Genomic DNA, 22,062 nt, shown 5'->3' on the forward strand with positions numbered 1-22,062 from the left:
TAGTAAGGTTAGTGTGAATCATTATATTCATAGATTTTACTCGAATGGGTTCTCTGTCCTTCCTGCTCAAGGCGTCGGCTACCACATTTGCCTTCCCCGGGTGGTAACGAATCTCAAAGTCGTAATTTCAACAATTCAATCCACCTACGCACCTAATTCCAAATCATGCGTCGTATAATTTTGCTCGTGAATCTTCAATTGTCTAGACGCATAAGCAATCACCTTCGTCCGTTGCATTAATACACAACCGAGACCTTGCTTTGATGCGTCACAATAAATCACAAAATTATCATTCCCTTCAGGCAATGACAATATAGGTGCCGTAGTTAGCTTTTTCTTTAATAATTGAAATGCCTTCTCTTGTTCATCCTTCCATTCAAATTTCTTCCCTTTATGCGTTAATGCAGTCAAGGGTTTTGCTATTTTGGAGAAATCTTGGATGAATCTTCTGTAGTAACCAGCCAATCCTAAAAATTGACGTATATGCTTCGGAGTTTTTGGGGTTTCCCACTTTTCAACGGTTTCGATCTCTGCCGGGTCTACCTGGATACCTTCTTTGTTCACTATGTGACCGAGGAATTAAACTTCTTCCAACCAAAATGTACACTTTGAAAACTTAGCGTACAGTTTTTCTTTCCTCAATACTTCTAGCACTTTTCTCAAATGTTCACCGTGTTCTTGGTCATTCTTTGAGTAAATAAGTATGTCATCAATGAAAACAATGACAAACTTGTCAAGGTTTGGTCCACACACTCGGTTCATAAGGTCCATGAACACAGCTGGTGCGTTAGTCAATCCAAACGGCATAACCATAAACTCGTAATGACCATAACGCGTCATAAAAGCAGTTTTTGGAATATCATCCTCCTTTACTCGCATTTGATGATATCCAGAACGTAAATCGATTTTCGAATAAACCGACGAGCCTTGTAGTTGATCAAATAAGTCGTCAATTCTCAGCAGTGGATAACAGTTTTTGATGGTAAGTTTGTTCAACTCTCTGTAGTCAATACACAACCTAAATGTACCATCCTTCTTCTTGACAAACAAAAAAGGAGCTCCCCATGGTGATGTGCTTGGTCGAATGAAACCACGTTCTAATAGTTCTTGCAGTTGGCTTTGCAGTTCTTTCATCTCGCTGGGTGCGAGTCTATAAGGAGCACGAGCTATTGGTGCAGCTCCTGGTACAAGATCTATTTGAAATTCAACAGATCGATGTGGAGGTAGTCCCGGTAATTCTTTCGGAAATACATCGGGAAATTCTTTTGCGACGGGAACATCATTGATGCTCTTTTCTTCAGTTTGTACTTTCTCGACGTGTGCTAGAACAGCATATCAACCTTTTCTTATTAGTTTTTGTGCCTTCAAATTACTAATAAGATGTAGCTTCATGTTGCCCTTTTCTCCGTACACCATTAAGGGTTCTCCTTCTTCTCGTACAATGCGAATTGCATTTTTGTAACAAACGATCTCTGCTTTCACTTCTTTCAACCAGTCCATACCGATTATCACATCAAAACTCCCTAACTCTACGGGTATCAAATCAATCTTAAATGTTTCACTAACCAGTTTAATTTCTCGATTCCGACATATATTATCTGCTGAAATTAATTTACCATTTGCTAATTCGAGTAAAAATTTACTATCCAAAGGCGTCAATGGACAACTTAATTTAGCACAAAAATCTCTACTCATATAGCTTCTATCCGCACCAGAATCAAATAAAACGTAAGCAGATTTGTTGTCAATAAGAAACGTACCCGTAACAAGCTCCGGGTCTTCCTGTGCCTCTGCCGCATTAATATTGAAAACTCTTCCACGGCCTTGTCCATTCGTGTTCTCCTGGTTCGGGCAATTTCTAATAATGTGGCCCGGTTTTCCACATTTATAACAAACTACATTGGCATAACTTGCTCCGACACTACTTGCTCCGCCATTACTCGTTTCGACACCATTTGTTCCTTTTGTTCTGTTAACCCCTGGTCCGTAGACCTCACACTTCACCGCGCTATGACCATTTCTTTTACACTTGTTGCAAAATTTGGTGCAGAACCCCGAGTGATACTTTTCACACCTTTGGCATAGCTGCTTCTGATTGTTGTTGTTGTTGCAGTTATTATTGTTGTTGGGATGATTGTTGTAGTTGCTGCTGTTGTTGTTGTTGTTGTTGTTGTTGTTGTTGTTGTTGTTGTTGGGCCGTTTGTTGTAGTTGCGATTGATATTGCGATTGTTGGGATAGTTGTTGCGATTATTGTTGTAATTGCTGTTGTTGTATTGGTGATTCTTATCACTGTTTTCCTCCCACTTTCTTTTGACTTGCTTCACATTGGCCTCTTCAGCCGTCTGTTCTTTAATTCTTTCCTCAATCTGGTTCACTAGTTTGTGAGCCATTCTACATGCCTGTTGTATGGAGGCGGGCTCGTGTGAACTTATATCTTCTTGGATTCTCTCCGGTAACCCTTTCACAAACGCGTCGATCTTCTCTTCCTCATCTTCGAAACGCTCTCGGACACAATAGGTACAATTCTGTGAATCGTCTTTCGTACGAAGTAATATCGAATCCCTGTGTTCGTAACCCTCTAAGTTCTGACTTGAGCTTATTGACCTCAGTTCTAGGACGGTACTTCTCGTTCATCAAGTGCTTGAATGCTGACCACGGTAGCGCGTAAGCAGCATCTTGTCCTACTTGCTCTAGATAGGTATTCCACCATGTTAACGCAGAACCTGTGAAGGTATGCATAGCGTACTTTACTTTGTCCTCTTCAGTACACTTACTTATGGCAAATACCGATTCGACCTTCTCGATCCACCGTTTCAATTCGAACGGTCCTTCGGTTCCATCAAATTCCAAAGGTTTGCAGGCAGTGAATTCTTTGTAGGTGCATCCTACACGATTTCCTGTACTGCTAGATCCAAGGTTATTGTTGGTATGTAGCGCAGCCTGTACTGCGGCTATGTTTGAAGCTAGAAAAGTACGGAATTACTCTTTATTCATATTCACGGTGTGTCGAGTAGTCGGTGCCATTTCTTTCAAAATAGTCAAATGGAACAAGTTAATCATACAGAATATTAAGAGTAGTTAATAGTATTTCGTAGCATAATATGAACTCATATATAAAAGCTTTTTCTTCATATTAGCGTTTTATAAGTTTAAATTCGGGTAGTACCTACCCGTTAAGTTCATACTTAGTAGCTAATATACAATTCAACTACTACAATTCTATATGAAAAACTGATTATAATAATATTTCGCGTTCAAACTTTTATACAATATTTTACAAACTTACAATACCGCTTATTTTACATAAAGCATGAAATATAGCACACAATAACTTTGATACAAAATAGTTGTGAAGATAATTCTAGCTAGTACACAAGTCATTCAGCAAAGGCAATAAAGACACGTAATTCATACGTCCAGAAACAAGTCATGCATTCTGGTTTTACTAGGACTACTTCCCATCCTTGGTCTTGTGGAACATAACCGTTATGGCCGTTGATAAGACAGCGTGTTGTAACGTCGTCAAAGAGACGAGGGTTACGTAATGACCAACAGTCTCGTAATAACCTAAAAACCTCATTTCTTACCCCAATTACCGACTCCGTCACTTGTGGGAACGTTTTTTTAATAGTTGTATCCCGATGTTCTTTTTCTCACTTTGGTGAGAAGAGAACATTACTAACCCGTAAGCATAGCATGCTTCTTTATGTTGCATGTTAGCCGCTTTTTCTAAATCATGAAGTCAAAGTAAACACATTGTAACTTATGGGTTTCCCAATGTGATATCCCCCATCTTTCAAACAAAAGTCTCTTATAAACCAAGACATTCTTAGAACGTTCTTCGAATGTCTTACAAACTAATTTCGCCGTAAATAGTTGTGCCGAAGAATTCTGACCGACTCTAGACAAGATTTCATCAATCATGTCTCCGGGTAGGTCTCTTAAAATTTTGGGTTGTCTATCCATTTTGTGTTTTTATACTGTAAAATAGACAAGAGTTAGATTCATAAAAAAAATACTTATTAACACAAGCAATTTTTACATATATCATAAAGCATAAGCACACTATATTACATATATTATACCACACGAATACAACTATCTTATTCAGACTCGCTCGTTTCTTCTTCTTCGGTTTTGGTTCGTTTTTCCAAGTTTCTAGGGATATATGATGTTCCCCTAATACGAGCTGTCGTTTTCCACAACGGTTTAGAAAAACCTGGTGGTTTAGAGGTTCCCGGGTCATTGTTACAACTTAAGGGCTTCGGGGGTTGACGATACATATAAAGTTCATTGGGGTTGGAATTAGATTTCTATATTTTTATGCCCTTTCCCTTATTATTTTCTTTTGCCTTTTTAAATTCAGTTGGGGTAATTTCTATAACATCATCGGAATTCTCGTCGGAATCCGATTCATCGGAGAATTGGTAATCCTCCCAATATTTTGCTTCCTTGGTGGAAACACCATTGACCATAATTAACCTTGGTCGGTTAGTTGAGGATTTTCTTTTACTTAACCGTTTTAGTATTTCCCCCACCGGTTCTATTTCCTCCTCCGATTCCTCCTCTTCTGGTTCTGATTCTTCTTCCGGTTCTTCTTCGGGAACTTGTGAATCAGTCCAATATATATTCGACTCTTCGTTATTATTCGGTGAGTTAATGGGATTTGTACTAGAGGTAGACATCTATAACACAATATCAAACATGTTAAGAGATTAATATATCACATAATATATACATGTTAATAATATATAGTTTCCAACAAAAATGTTAAGCAATCATTTTTAAAGAAAACACGGTCGAAGTCCAGACTCACTAATGCATCCTAACAAACTCAATAAGACACACTAATGCAAATTTCTGGTTCTCTAAGACCAACGCTCTAATACCAACTGAAATATCCCGTTCTTATTGATTAAAAACGTTCCATATTAATTGATTTCGTTGCGAGGTTTTGACCTCTATATGAGACGTTTTTCAAAGACTGCATTCATTTTTAAAACAAACCATAACCTTTATTTCATAAATAAAGGTTTAAAAAGCTTTACGTAGATTATCAAATAATGATAATCTAAAATATCCTGTTTACACACGACCATTACATAATGGTTTACAATACAAATATGTTACATCGAAATCAGTTTCTTGAATGCAGTTTTTACACAATACATACAAATATGGACTCCAAATCTTGTCCTTATTTTAGTATGCAACAGTGGAAGCTCTTAGTATTCACCTGAGAATAAACATGCTTTAAACGTCAACAAAAATGTTGGTGAGTTATAGGTTTAACCTATATATATCAAATCGTAACAATAGACCACAAGATTTCATATTTCAATACACATCCCATACATAGAGATAAAAATCATTCATATGGTGAACACCTGGTAACCGACATTAACAAGATGCATATATAAGAATATCCCCATCATTCCGGGACACCCTTCGGATATGATATAAATTTCGAAGTACTAAAGCATCCGGTACTTTGGATGGGGTTTGTTAGGCCCAATAGATCTATCTTTAGGATTCGCGTCAATTAGGGTGTCTGTTCCCTAATTCTTAGATTACCAGACTTAATAAAAAGGGGCATATTCGATTTCGATAATTCAACCATAGAATGTAGTTTCACGTACTTGTGTCTATTTTGTAAATCATTTATAAAACCTGCATGTATTCTCATCCCAAAAATATTAGATTTTAAAAGTGGGACTATAACTCACTTTCACAGATTTTTACTTCATCGGGAAGTAAGACTTGGCCACTGGTTTATTCACGAACCTATAACAATATATACATATATATCAAAGTATGTTCAAAATATATTTACAACTCTTTTAATATATTTTGATGTTTTACGTTTATTAAGTCAACTGTCCTCGTTAGTAACCTACAACTAGTTGTCCACAGTTAGATGTACAGAAATAAATCGATAAATATTATCTTGAATCAATCCACGACCCAGTGTATACGTATCTCAATATTGATCACAACTCAAACTATATATATTTTGGAATCAACCTCAACCCTGTATAGCTAACTCCAACATTCACATATAGAGTGTCTATGGTTGTTCCGAAATATATATAGATGTGTCGACATGATAGGTCGAAACATTGTATACGTATCTATGGTATCTCAAGATTACATAATATACAATACAAGTTGATTAAGTTATGGTTGGAATAGATTTGTTACCAATTTTCACGTAGCTAAAATGAGAAAAATTATCCAATCTTGTTTTACCCATAACTTCTTCATTTTAAATCCGTTTTGAGTGAATCAAATTGCTATGGTTTTATATTGAACTCTATTTTATGAATCTAAATAGAAAAAGTATAGGTTTATAGTCGAAAAAATAAGTTACAAGTCATTTTTGTAAAGGTAGTCATTTCAGTCGAAAGAACGACGTCTAGATGACCATTTTAGAAAACATACTTCCACTTTGAGTTTAACCATAATTTTTGGATATAGTTTCATGTTCATAATAAAAATCATTTTCCCAGAATAACAACTTTTAAATCAAAGTTTATCATAGTTTTTAATTAACTAACCCAAAACAGTCCGTGGTGTTACTGCGACAGCGTAAATTCGGTTTTACAGTGTTTTTCGTGTTTCCAGGTTTTAAATCATTAAGTTAGCATATCATATAGATATAGAACATGTGTTTAGTTGATTTTAAAAGTCAAGTTAGAAGGATTAACTTTTGTTTGCGAACAAGTTTAGAATTAACTAAACTATGTTCTAGTGATTACAAGTTTAAACCTTCGAATAAGATAGCTTTATATGTATGAATCGAATGATGTTATGAACATCATTACTACCTTAAGTTCCTTGGATAAACCTATTGGAAAATATAAAAATGGATCTAGCTTCAACGGATCCTTGGATGGCTCGAAGTTCTTGAAGCTGAATCATGACACGAAAACAAGTTCAAGTAAGATCATCACTTGAAAAAAGATTGTTATAGTTATAGAAATTGAACCAAAGTTTGATTATGATTATTACCTTGTATTAGAATGATAACCTACTGTAAGAAACAAAGATTTCTTGAGGTTGGATGATCACCTTACAAGATTGGAAGTGAGCTCGCAAACTTGAAAGTATTCTTGATTTTATGTAACTAGAACTTGTAGAATTTATGAAGAACACTTAGAACTTGAAGATAGAACTTGAGAGAGATCAATTAGATGAAGAAAATTGAAGAATGAAAGTGTTTATAGGTGTTTTTTTTCATTGGTGTATGGATTAGATATAAAGGATATGTAATTTTGTTTTCATGTAAATAAGTCATGAATGATTACTCATATTTTTGTAATTTTATGAGATATTTCATGCTAGTTGCCAAATGATGGTTCCCACATGTGTTAGGTGGCTCACATGGGCTGCTAAGAGCTGATCATTGGAGTGTATATACCAATAGTACATACATCTAAAAGCTATGTATTGTACGAGTATGAATACGGGTGCATACGAGTAGAATTGTTGATGAAACTGAACGAGGATGTAATTGTAAGCATTTTTGTTAAGTAGAAGTATTTTGATAAGTGTCTTGAAGTCTTTCAAAAGTGTATGAATACATATTAAAATACTACATGTATATACATTTTAACTGAGTCGTTAAGTCATCGTTAGTCGTTACATGTAAGTGTTGTTTTAAAACCTTTAGGTTAACGATCTTGTTAAGTGTTGTTAACCCAATGTTTATAATATCAAATGAGATTTTAAATTATTATATTATCATGATATTATGATGTATAAATATCTCTTAATATGATATATATACATTAAATGTCGTTACAACGATAATCGTTACATATATGTCTCGTTTCAAAATCATTAAGTTAGTAGTCTTGTTTTTACATATGTAGTTCATTGTTAATATACTTAATGATATGTTTACTTATCATAATATCATGTTAACTATATATATATCCATATATATGTCATCATATAGTTTTTACAAGTTTTAACGTTCGTGAATCACCGGTCAACTTGGGTGGTCAATTGTGTATATGAAACATATTTCAATTAATCAAGTCTTAACAAGTTTGATTGCTTAACATGTTGGAAACATTTAATCAAGTAAATATCAATCTCAATTAATATATATAAACATGGAAAAGTTCGGGTCACTACAATAGAGGTCAAGTACCTCGCGATGTAATCAACTGTTGTGAATCATTTATAATCGATAAGGACTTCGTCCGGATGGATTAGGATGGGTCTCTACAGTTGGTATCAGAGTAGTGGTCTTAGCGAACTAGGTCTGCATTAGTGTGGCTAACTGATAAGTCGTTAGGATGCATTAGTGAGTCTGGACTCCGACCGTGTCTGCATGTCAAAAGTTTTGCTTATCATTTCGTGTCGAAAATTACCTGCTTATCATTCTTAGAGAATCACTTGCTTATCATTCTTAGTCTAAACACGTTTTACTGCATTGACTGCATGAATAGTGTATAGACAAAATTCATATCTTAGCGAATCTGTTACTGTAACTTTGCCTGACAACTTCCGTAGACTCCTCCGTAACTTATGGGATTTTAGTATTATATATGCATATGTAAATTATGTATTGTAGGGTACTAATCTACATCCTATAATCTATTTCTTATCGAAAATCCTTCATCTGATCGTATGAGATAAATCCTGCAACCAGTTCGAGTCCCTCAGATTCCGATAGTTATTCCGAAAGCTATTCCGACATAAATATTCACCTAAGCTCCGAAAGCAGCGTCAACGGCATGAATCAACCAATCAACCATTATCAATTCATCTGATGGATTCGTAGTCAACTTAATTAATGGAGACGCGCAAAAGGCAATCTCTTCCACCAACCGAATTCACCTCTTGACAATGAACCTGAAGTGTTTACCGGCGAACCTGTTCGAGACACCATTTTCAATCTCATTTCCAGGGTAACTCGGCAGGATTATATTATATCCACAATTCTGAACCTTATTCATCCGCTCGTTCTGACCGACAATCATCCTGGAGTAATAATTCAACGAACTTCGCGCTTGAATAATCAATTCGGAGAATATGGTGCAAAATGTACCAGCTTCAGCCACATTACCAGCACCAACAGTACCATCAGTAACAGCACCAGTACCATCAACAATCCATGCTTCAATATCACTATCTGTACTTCGAGTATGATCTTCGTTATACGTATCGTTCTATCTCATTTATCTTCGTTCGACATGGCGAATATGTAATCTCTAAAGTTTTAGAGATTATTTATTCTAGTTCCAACCGAAAACTAAATGAGTTTAATATATTATTGACTCATTAAATCCATGCTTACATCTGAAGAAAATATATATGTATATATGTTTTCATAAAGATTGTGATTAAAAAGTCTTTTGTACAAACTATTAATGATAAAAATATTTTAACGGGTAGGTAATTCCCGAGGAATATTTAGATTTCACATTAATAAGTTACAATGTACATTCTTCGAATCTGATTCAACAGTCATTTACTATCCTACTTACTCCACAGATATACGTATCTGTTCACCAAAGAATAACCATTTTCATTCCAATTAAATTTCACATACGAGTTTCTGCCGATCAAAACCCAAGTCAAGATTTGACAAATAGCATAATGAAGAAAATAATAAACAAAATAAAATTTATTAGTAACCAATTAATTAACTACGTAAAACTTTAAAACTATGTTAACTGTTCCTAGCTAACAGTTACTATATGACTATTTCCTTAAAATATACTAGTTTTGGTGGAGCTATTGAACTATTGGACTATTGGACTACTATTATGGACAATTAAAAATTATTAAAAGAGTAGAAAATATTAAATACAACACATTTTGACTTAAAAGATTGTAAATAAATTTCATCTTCTACAATTAAATAATTCCTCAAGTTGCCACTTGATTTCATCTAAAACCTCATTTGTATCTTGACGATTTCAATCTGCGTTCAAACCTTTCATGATTCTTGAAAACACCTCAATCGATAGGATGAATCAACCACACTTTATCTACGGAAGGAAAGATTTATGACTATAGTTATGCACCTGAGAAATTCTCGGAAACTGAGTAAAAGTTTAACACGTAGCCGCGTTAGATCCTTTGGCATTTATTAGCAAAAAAATAATAATTTTGCGATCCCTTTTCAAAGTAGCCAATTTTGTCACAGCTCCAGCAAGTCAACTTCGACTTTTCATTCGAAGTATCCTTACTATAATCCTGATATATATACGATTACCCTTTTGATACAGGAGAATTCTTTTATATTCCACCATATTACCAGCAGACGTACCAGCAACCTCGTTGCTTCTTGGCTTAAATCTCTCTGACAAATCATTATATTTATTCATTGAAACCCTATCATATACTCATTCGCATGTTGTAACGAGAACTGCCATACCAATTACCGGGAATCAGCAATCAGTATTTTGAAGACTCACATCATATCTACATCAACAGTTATATGTATGACATTTATCTCTTAGAATTATGATCTCTCATTCTGAAATTCTGAAAAGCACTCAGTCACAAATCAATACTATGAATGTTGAAAAAGTTGAATGAAGCAGCAGAAACCATAGACAATCGTAAACGACCTTAATCATCGGAAGTTTGATGATAAAGAATAGTATGTTGAAAAAGCTCAAAAAAGTTGGAACTGGAAAACGGATTGAGCTAATCACGAAGGAGACCAAGGACAAATACAAGGACCAAACCCTATATTCAAAGAATCCAGGTAATTCTGAATTCGATGAAATCTTTAGAGAATATCTTGCTCCGAAGTCATATTAAAATCTTGCGGAAAATCTTTCTCCATCAACCATCGAACTTAGAAATTCCAAAATATCATCATCAATATCTTCGATATTTCTGAGGATATTTTCAAAAATATTCTCGTCCGAAATTATATACCTCTTCGTGCTTCCTGTGTATCATTATATTGAAAACATTCAAGAGAAAATTTAGTACCGAAAAGCAGATTATGCGAAACTATGAAGGAAGCTGTGGACAAATCACAAAGAATAAGTTTGACCTCAAAGAATCTAAATGATTCAATGTCTGCTGAAGTCTTTAGCGAATATCTTGCTCGTTACTCTAAACTCTTGCAGACAATAGTCTCCATCATTCTCTGATCTTAGATATTCAAAGATATTATCGTATCTTTCATTATAAATATCCTCCATATTTCTGAAGATATTTTTATAATTATTCTTATCTGAAATCATTAATCTTTTCATGCTATCAGTGTTACATCATATAGAAACTGTTAGTTTCTATATTCTGTAAACTTTCGAGCTTAAAATATGAATGTTATTGAAGTAATGTTGGGGACTGATGCATGAGTTAGTATAATATAATGACACTTGATCAACGTGATTATATTACAGTAAGACATGCTGAGTTTCTAAATGGGACATGATGATTCACAGATTATAACGTCATCATGTGTCATGTTACACGACTTTTACATTTTGTCTGATATATAAACATATCAAGAACATATTTTTCATGATAGTTCTATCTTTTTCGAGGAATTCTGGTAATTTGACAAATCAAGATCGTGCCATTATAATTTTCTTCCTGGAACATTAATCATATTCCTTCCGAAATTCATATCTACGAATTCTGGACCACATTTCGCTTGACTTAAAGTTGGGATGAGAAAACAAAAGCACGAAGCTTCAAAATATCAATGGAAGTATAAATCACAGTAAATTGGAGAGAGTATTAACTGTGGATGACAATGATTATAGAAGACAGAAGATGGAATTTCGAAATATAAAGGAAAAATATAAAGTCCGATAACAACACATAAATTACAAATCGTGTATGTCAATATTTATCGCAACATAAAGACACGAAAGAATTAAAAATACTATAACCCCAAGGGCGAAGTAGAAGAAAACAGATTCCTCCGGCGGTAGTAGAAAAAGGAGAATGATTGTTGCGATAGTAAGGATAAGGACAAGAATTAGAACTGGATTAAGCATTTTCAAAATCTTTGAATTTGGGATTTGAGTATAGAAGTGGTGAAAACTAATGGAACGGAAAAGGTAAATTTATAATGGAAATATCAGACGTAGTAATCTGGACAGATCATCGCATTAAATTAAAGAGATCCTAATTTCCTTAAATCTCGAAGAATCAGATCTTATAGATTTCCAAGATTTTCTTTTAAATCCCTTGAATGAATTTATATTTACTCATTTCACTCTTTTGTGATAACTTCAATCGTACACTTCAAATAATCGAATTGTTTTATCCATATTACTCAATGGTGATAAAACTCTACTTATCAACTCATATTCGCCATGAAAACATTTTTATTGTTAGCAATGACCTTCTCACTCAAATTTCGGGACGAAATTTCTTTAACGGTAGGTACTGTGACGACCCGGGAATTTCCGACCAAATTTAAACTTAATCTTTATATGAATTCGACACGATAAGAAAAGTTTGTAAAGTTGAGTCTCAAGAATTTTTGAACTATTTTTATGAATTCATTTGCCCTTCGACTGTTCTCGACGATTCACGAACAACTATTTGTAAATAGATAAATATATATTTCAATATATATAGATATGTATATATTTGAAGACTAAATTTAAAATATTATATGCTTTAGTTAACTATGTAAAATAAAAATAAAATATAATATTATTACTAAAATAAATACATATATGTATAAAGTATATTAAAAATAAATATTAAATGATTGTAATACTCGTTTGATGTTCCGATTGTTATTAAGCAAACTAAACAAACTTATGTAATTTTAATATAAACGGTGATACGAAATAAGTAATATAAATTATAGACTTATTAAAAATGTAATTAGGAACTATTTATTGAATTTTGAAACTTTTTATATTTTACCTGAGGTTGAGAGTGAATAGTTAATCTAATTTCTATTTAATATTTAATGACCGAATGATATACCAAAATGACTGAAATAAATAAAGATAGTTACTGTAAAATTTGAGATTTTTTCTGAGAGCTTTCATTCGCTATTAATTAATAATGTAGCACGAAATATTAACCTGTGAAAACTGTAGTTAGATTTAAAAAGAGTGGAACATCTGAATTAGTTATTCTTTTCTACATGTGTTAATTTATATTTATATATTATAATAATAATAAGGTTATTATGATATATATATATATATATATATATATATATATATATATACATATATATATATGTAATTAGAATATGAATCTGCATATATTTCCTTTGATGAAATTTTTGCTATTCGACACAAACTCACACATCAATGTTAATAAAGTGCTTTGTTACTTTAAATTTGATATGTTTACATACATGCACAAATTCTCTCTATGTTGTTGCTAATAACTTTCTGTTAAACTTTTCAATCATACTCGCTAGAAACAAAATCCACTTGCTAATAATAAATCATGATTGATCACTATTATTGTTTATTACTATTATTGATCACTATGATTGATCATGATATGATTGATCGCTATTTTGTTACTTGCTAATAAGTCTTTACATATATATACCAGATTTATTATATGCACGAAATAATATTCAGAACAAGTGTCGGCAGTATGATCTTCTATTATGAATTGAGAATTATTGAGTACTACTATTACCACATCTAAATATTTTTATATCTATATTACTATATCTATATATCTATATGTTATGCTTACACACTTGAGTTTATAACTCAACGATACCTGATCACCCTCAACCATAAATCACCTTCTTCCGCCACCATACGCCACCGAGAACCACCACTCACGGCCATTACCAACCGAATACATCGCCACCATCCCTACGTTTAGTTTTCCTGTTTTTTTTTCTCTTCTTGTCGAGCTCCACAACCATGATCAACGACCTCAATATCTTCAATACCATGAATACACTATATCAATCATCTCACCTTCACTCTCTCTACAATTCATCACCAAACCCACCAAAACCACCATCTACAAATCCTTCGAACCTGCTGCATCTTATCTTCTGCTTACATTCGATGACTCAAAACAGCCTACAACTATTCTACTACTCTTGTTTCATGAATCAACAAGCCCTCAAGAACTACCATCACCCTCGCACGATTATTCGTGTTGTTACTACTACCCCGTTCTCAAACCACCACGACAATCACAGGTTCTAATCTATTTCTGTTTATTGTACCTATTATCGTCCTCTTCTTTCAAGAAGTCCGCCAACTTTGCAATCACAACCAACATCAAACCACCCATTAAACCGCCCATGAACTATGACTGCACCTGTTTCGTGATTTAAAACCATCAAATCCACCAACGAACACCCCTTCATCTTCACTGAACCAACTCACCATAATATGTTACAAACTCCAGCTATTTAAAAGTAATCGAACTCTTTCTTTATTTTTGTTTTGGCCGACCACAGTGGGAGTCACAAAAAGGAAAAGTTTTGGTTCTTCTTTTATAATTACAAGATATGTGGTGAATATAATCAAGATTACATAATGCGTATATTTTTATATTCAAATGGAAAATTTCGGCCGACCAAAAGGAAAGACTAAAAGGGACGTCCTATTTTTTTTAAGTAATTAGGTGGATCATTTTGTTTGATTAAAATAATTAAGGTATGATTACACGTAATAATATGATGCAACTATCGGCTAAAAATATTTTTTTTATGCTAACCGAACCCCAACCATGAACTCTTGATTCAGTTTAAAGTAAAACAAGATGTGGGCTTATATGTAATTATGGACTGGCTCATCAAATAAATTGGGTGGGTCGAAGTTACATGATTGGGCCAAATAAATCTGTCTGATATTGGGTCTTGGTGTAACTTGTGCCACGAAGTTGAAATCTCATCTATCTGTTTCTTGATTCAACGACAACTCAGATATATATATATTTTATTTAAGCGACGATGGTGATTAGGGTTGTGAAAGAAAATGAAAACGGAAAATACGGATTAAATAATTTCGCTCATGATACTAAAACGGAAAAATGGAGATAGCGTAATGGTTAACAGTGTTATAGGGTTAGCGGGTGGTCCCGGGTTCAAACCCGGACTTGGACTTTTTTTTGGGCTACTCCTTTGAGGTAGTCATTACTAATACCCTTATTATTATTATTATTATTTCATTATTATTTCATTATTATTTTTATTGTTATTGTTATTATTATTATTATTATTATTATTATTAACATTATTATTATTATTATTATTACAAATATAAGATTATAGATACAAATATTAATATAGAAATGATTAAAATTTCAATTGAGTTACATATTAATAAATTACTAATATTATTACTATCATTACTATAATACAATTATTATTTTTTTATCAAATAAATAATAGTTATATAAAAATATAATTTATACATAAAACAAAACTATATTAATAATTTTATGATAAATATTAAGTATTTATTTAAAAATATAAAATAAATATAGCTAATTAAGTAATGGAACATTTAATTTATTAATATAAAAAGTATATCACTAATAATATACGAATTTGTTCGATTACGATTACATGTATTAACATATATACGAATAATATAGGTTCGTGAATCCGAGACCAACCCTACACTTGTTCAATGACGTTATATGTATTTTTACTACAAAATACAGTATGGTGAGTTTCATTTACTCCCTTTTTACTCATTACATTTTTGGGCTGAGAATACATGCAAATGCTTTATTAACTGTTTTACAATAATTATATGCGTGAGTTTCATTTGATCCCTTTTCACTCTTTACATTTTTGGGCTGAGAATACATGCAAATGCTTTATTAACTGTTTTACAATATTTATATGCGTGAGTTTCATTAATCCCTTTTTAAATGCTTTCGCAATATATATTTTGGGACTGAGAATACATGCGCTGCTTTTATAACTGTTTTACGAAATAGACACAAGTACTTAAAACTACATTCTATGGCTGGATTATTAAACTGAATATATCCCTTTTTATTAAGTCTGGTAATCTAAGAATTAGGGAACAGACACCCTAATTGACGCGAATCCTAGAGATAGATCTATCGGGCCCAACAAGCCCCATCCAAAGTACCGGATGCTTTAGTACTTCGAAATTTATATCATGTCCGAAGGAGGATCCCGGAATGATGGGGATATTCTAATATACATATTGTGAATGTCGGTTACCAGGTGTTCAATCCATATGAATGATTTTTGTCTCTATGTATGGGACGTATATTTATGAAAACTGGAAATGAAATTCTTGTGATCTATTAAAATGATGGAAATGATTATTTTTGTTAAACTAATGAACTCACCAACCTTATGGTTGACACTTTAAAGCATGTTTATTCTCAGGTACGAAAGAAATCTTCCGCTGTGCATTTGCTCATCTTAGAGATATTACTTGGAGTCATTCATGACATATTTCAAAAGACGTTGCATTCGAGTCATTGAGTTCATCAAGATTATTATTAAGTCAATTATAGTAAGATATATTATGAAATGGTATGCATGTCTGTCAACTTTTGATGTAATGAAAGATTGTCTTTTCAAAAATGAATGTAATGTTTGTAAAATGTATCATATAGAGGTCAAGTACCTCGCGATGTAATCAACTGTTGTGAATCGTTTATAATCGATAAGGACTTCGTCCGGATGGATTAGGACGGGTCTCTACATTGTATACGATGTGCCTTAGAATTCTTGGGCTTTTGATCGGGTTTTGGGGCTTTTGATCGGGTTTTGAATGTAAGTGTTGCTTTTCTTTTTCCACGTGTATTTTTATCAGTTACAATCAGATCCATAACTTACCACAATTACCTAGCGATATTTATACTCTCATTCTCGTGATTGCTAATTACAAATGTTTTCATTGGCTATGTGATTTTGTTTAATTTGTTTATTGTAACACCCCGTTTTCCCTGTATATGATTTATAGGTGTATTGTGTATGTACGATAGGCGTATGAAGGGTTCGGGACATGTTTGGGTGTTGAGGTCTTGTATGCAAGGAAAGGTGTCAGACCACGTTGAACGTCGCGGCGCGACGAAGGAGGCCGCGGCGCGGCAATTAACTGGAATCCAGATCAGAAGTCCGATTAAAAATGATCCCAGACCTAGGCAAATGTCGCGGTGTGACACTTAAGGCCGCGGCGCGACGATACGGGAAACTGGTACCAGATTCTTGTAATTTTAAATAAGGTTCAAGGGCAATTTGGTCATTTCGCATTTGAGCCAGATTTGAGGTTTTAACCTCAGCCACTCATTTCATTTTCCTAATTTCCTTTTCCTTTTCTTTTCATTTTTCTCTCAAAACTCAAACACCCAATTGAATTCAAAGGGATTTTTGGAAAGGAAGAAGCGAGATTTGATCTTTGGCGTAGTTGACAAGTTTGTTCTCCTCGTTCTTAGCTACACGGTGATATTAGTGGTAAGCTCTAACTCTGAATTTCATTTTTGTGTTCATCATTCAAATTTGGGGCTTTTGATTGTATAATTCATAGATGGAACCCATTTAGTTGTTAATTGAAGATTAACACCAAGATTCGGGTTTATATGTGTTAAGGGCGGGTTTTGGGTTGGTTAATGATTTAACCATGTTTAAGACTTGAGAATGGTGTATAATCACTAGTATTAGTGATTATTGATGTTTTGGAGACTTCTAGGGTTCTTGTGGTTGACTAATTTTGACTAGAGTCAAAATTAGGGTTTGTTGATGGTTATGACCCGATTGTCGATTCGTTGAGGTTTATAAACTTGAGATGGATTAAGTTGAGGTATGAAATCGAGTTAAATATATTTTGGTGTTAAAACTTGTAAATGGTGAGATTTTGACTAAGTGGGTCAAAATTAGGGTTATGGGCGATTTTGAGAACGATAAGTGTTTAACACTTGTGTTCGGGTTTCATTGGCATATTAGGACCATTGTCACTCGTGTTAATGATTATTGGTTAGTTTGGGCGCGGTTTGTGCTTGGAAGTGCAGTTGGGTCGAAATTGCACTAGTTGTCAATTTGGGTTGATTTGTAAGTCCACCCTAATTGTGTTTCTTGTATTGTGATAATGGAATATGTACTTTCCATTGACGAGTTGCGGATTACTTGGAAGCATTCTTCAAGGCGACAAGGTGAGTGTTAATATCCTATATACATATGTATGTGTAGGATGGATGCGGGTCGGGTGAAGTGGTTCTCGGTTATAGAGCTCACTTCACATATAGGTGGAATTGATGGACTTGTATACATGTCCAATTGGCACGGATGTGCGTTTTGGTTGACCACCTTTGGCGAGGTGCACACTTCGTGTGTACATTATCACATGGGCTTGTGAGTGGAATAATTATATACGTATGTATATGAGTTATTTATTTGTGGGGTATGGGTTAAAGTTCGTTGTTGACGATACCATACCCTAGAGTATATTATGTTGTGGATGAGGGTTTAAAGTTCGTTGTTGACGATACCTCATACGTATGGACTTAAAGTTCGATGTTGACAATGCCATACGATTATTATAGTGACGTTGATGAGGGTTTAAAGTTCGTTATTGACGATACCTCATATGTGGGTTTAAAGTTCGGTGTTGATGATACCACATTAATATAGGCGAATGGGATTTAAGTTCGATGTTGACGATACCATTCGTTGGGCTAGCCATGAGATCTTGAGTACTATGGATGTTGTGAACATCGATGTTTGTCGTATTGTTGTATATATATATATATATATATATATATATATATATATATATATATATATATATATATATATATATATATATATATATATATATATATATATTAATGTATTGTTGTGGTGTAGCTCAACCTTCGGGTGTAGCTTATTGGCGTTGTTCATATCGTCATTGGTGAACTTATATTTTGTTGATGTATCTTTAGCTCGTTGCTTAGTGATCGTACGGTATGCTTAGTATTAGCTTGCCTTTATGCTTGGATGCTCCGGTATGCGGTATTTGATATTTTGTGGCGTGTCCATTTTATGCATATATATGTATGTAGTATATTTCCACTCACTAAGCGTTAGCTTACCCTCTCGTTGTTGATATTTTTATAGGTTCGCATGCTTGGCGGCTCGGGTGAGATTGGGGATTAGAGATCTTGGCTAGGTTGCTTTAGAAGATCTTTCTTTTGTACTCGATTAGGATTTGGGTAGCGTAGTCCCAAATCACCATGCTCGGTTTTGGTTGGAAACTAAACTAGTCGGGTCGTGTATGTCCGTTTGGACAATTAACTAAAGTATTATTTAAAGCGTATTAAAAGGAAAAAATTTATTGGGCCGGTTTTAATACGGGTTGGGATGTTTCAAGTGGTATCAGAGCATGGTCTAAGGGATTTAAGTGACTTGAGATAAGTGCCTAGACTTAGACTTTTGTGTGTGCTTAATTTGTTGCGGGGCTTGTAGGATTACGGGTCGGAATGGGTTATAGTTAGTACCTTGTTTGTAGGTGGACTAACGTTTATATTAGTAATGCGGATATTATTAATATACTATTGTGATGTGATAATAATTCTCGCGTGTGTTTGTATCACATAGAATTTTGGTTGTGTTTGTTTATATCATCGAGCGAGGCGGTCATTGTACTAACGAGTCGATGCGGCGTGTGTGCGTAATAAGGACTTGCAAACCTTATTACGGGTGCAAATCATGTCTAACAAGTGATGTACGACTAGCAAGATGGGGCGGTGTTGTGTGTGTGGTTTATACGTTCGTGATCTAATCGCTTTCCATTCCTTGGAATGGCGACGGGAAATGGGATCGAGACGAACGATTTGGGGTTTAACGCAAGAGTTGCGGCCGCCGTTGCGAAGCAAGTGGGTGCATTACGAGAAGAAATGGATAGGAAGTATTCCGAATTTCGGGGTAGTAGTGAAATGGAGGGTTTTCTTAAGAGCTTCATGAGGACTAAACCCCCGATGTACGACAGGAAACCGGATCCTTTGATAAGCACAACTTGGATCTCAGATGTAGAAGGGTGTTTTCGTACTATTGATTGCCCTCCCGAGAAAAAAAAAGAGACTAGCTACGAGTTTGTTGCGGGGCAGGGCGAGGGATTGGTTGGATGGTAAGATTGATCTTGTCGGTGGTGAAACGTTTATGGCTTTATCGTGGAACGAGTTTAAGAAGGAATTCTTCGAGGGGTTCCGAACTTCAGCCGATTTGTCGGAAATGCAAAACGAGTTGCGAAATTTGCAACAAGGTTCTATGGACTTGAATACTCTCAAAACGACCTTTATGTCGAAGGCTCATTTTTGCCCGGAGTATTTGAGGAATGATCGTTTGTTGATGGGGGATTTCTATCGGACCTTGAATGACGACTTGAAGAGTAAGATTAGTCGGGGTCAAGCGAAATCGTTTGCGAAATTATTTGACTTGGCTAGAGGTTTCGAGTCGTATTCGCGATCCAAGAAGGGTGAACCTTCAAGTGAGAGAAGGGTTGTTTCGTATGGTGCTCCGAGTAGGAGGACTAAGGGTCCGAGTGTGAGCACGGGTGGTATGCGGACGAGTATATTGGATTCTAGTGCGCCTAGATGTTACAATTGTGGCGTGAGGGGTCACAAGTCTTGGGAATGTTCGGTACCAAAGGGTGATGGCGTGGTGTGCTTCAATTGCCAAGAGGAAGGACATCGTAAGTCGAAATGTCCCAAGTTAGCGGGGACGGGTGCGGCAAGGAGACGTTAAGGTACGTTTCATTTTAATAAATATGTCTTTGATTATTTATTAAGTGTCGTTGAGTTTGAGTTGTTAAATGCATTGAGTTGTGCATATTGTTGTTATGGGTGACGTTCCTAATGGAAGTACCCTATGGTGACGTTTGATTGTCGGGTGAAGGGCGTAAGACTTGGTGGAACCAAGCGTTCCTTAGTATTTGGGAAATATTTCTACCAACCCATGGAAATGGGTTTTGGTGTTCGGTTGTCTAGCGCGTGTTCGCTTTTGTGTTAAAGTTGATCAACCATGAGGTTCGACGGGTGGGATGAATCCCGAGAAATCGAATGTTTTGGGTCTCGATGTATGTTGGTAAAGGAGTCTACATGACGCGACATTAGGTGCCTCTTTTATACCTACTAGCGTGGTGTTCGACTCCGATTATGTTGCGGTTACATTGTACTTAGGGTACCGAAGTGAAACCCTTAGTTACATGAGTGACTTGGTGAAGTTTGACAAGCTATAGCAATTGGATGATTGCGAGGGTAGAGTTATGTAATTTGCGGTACACTTTTCGTTCGAAGTGTTAAGGATTGGTTGAAATCCTTCATGTGCTGAAGATTAGAGCGAGATGTAGTGATGGGTCGTGTGAACCCAATTGTTGGTAAAGTCTACCTTTGGTAGCAATGTACGGTTGTACAAAATGTGGTTATGGAACGTAGTTCCAAGTGGGGGAGTTACACTCCCGCACGAGGAAATTTTAGTGTGAGATTGCGAATGATGCTTTTGATAGATCCGGAATTCGTGTCGGGACCTAGTTTTGGTCGATTTGTAGTAGAGTACAATTTTGGTTAAATTGTACTTATGAATTTGGATTTGAAATATCACCGGGGTGGTAATGTGGTGAATCTCGTTGGGAGATAATGGGCGTATTTGACGAGCAAGGTGAAATCCCTCGGTTAAGGGATGTGTGTGTCGGGTTCTCTTCTAAGAGAAATATTGTTTTGTGCCTATGGGCGTGATAGGTGGTTCTTGCTCGATCTTGTTAGCAATGTTTTATGCCTACGTATGGTTCGTGTGCGGGAGATTCCAAGTTGAGTGGAATGATTCTATGTATGCATATATACTTAGTTTGCTTGTTGTATTGTGGCAAGTGCTATCCAATGGCGAGGATTCACTTTTCGTTGACCACGGTTGGAATGTGATAAGTAGTAAGTGTTATCCGTTAGGATTCGCTTTTCGTTGGCTACTTATTGGTATGTGGAATGCGTTTTCCGTTAGGAATCGCTTTGGTTTGGCCATGTGTGAGGCATGTGACGAGTGATTAATGTTTGACTTATCGCTCTTCGTCGGTCACATGTAGGTAGTTGGTTATGTGACGAGTGATTAACGTTTGACCTATCGCTCTTCGTCGGCCACATGTGTGATTGAGGTA

This window comes from Rutidosis leptorrhynchoides, chromosome 11 (assembly GCF_046630445.1).
Source record: "Rutidosis leptorrhynchoides isolate AG116_Rl617_1_P2 chromosome 11, CSIRO_AGI_Rlap_v1, whole genome shotgun sequence".
NCBI classification, from domain to species: Eukaryota; Viridiplantae; Streptophyta; class Magnoliopsida; order Asterales; family Asteraceae; genus Rutidosis; species Rutidosis leptorrhynchoides.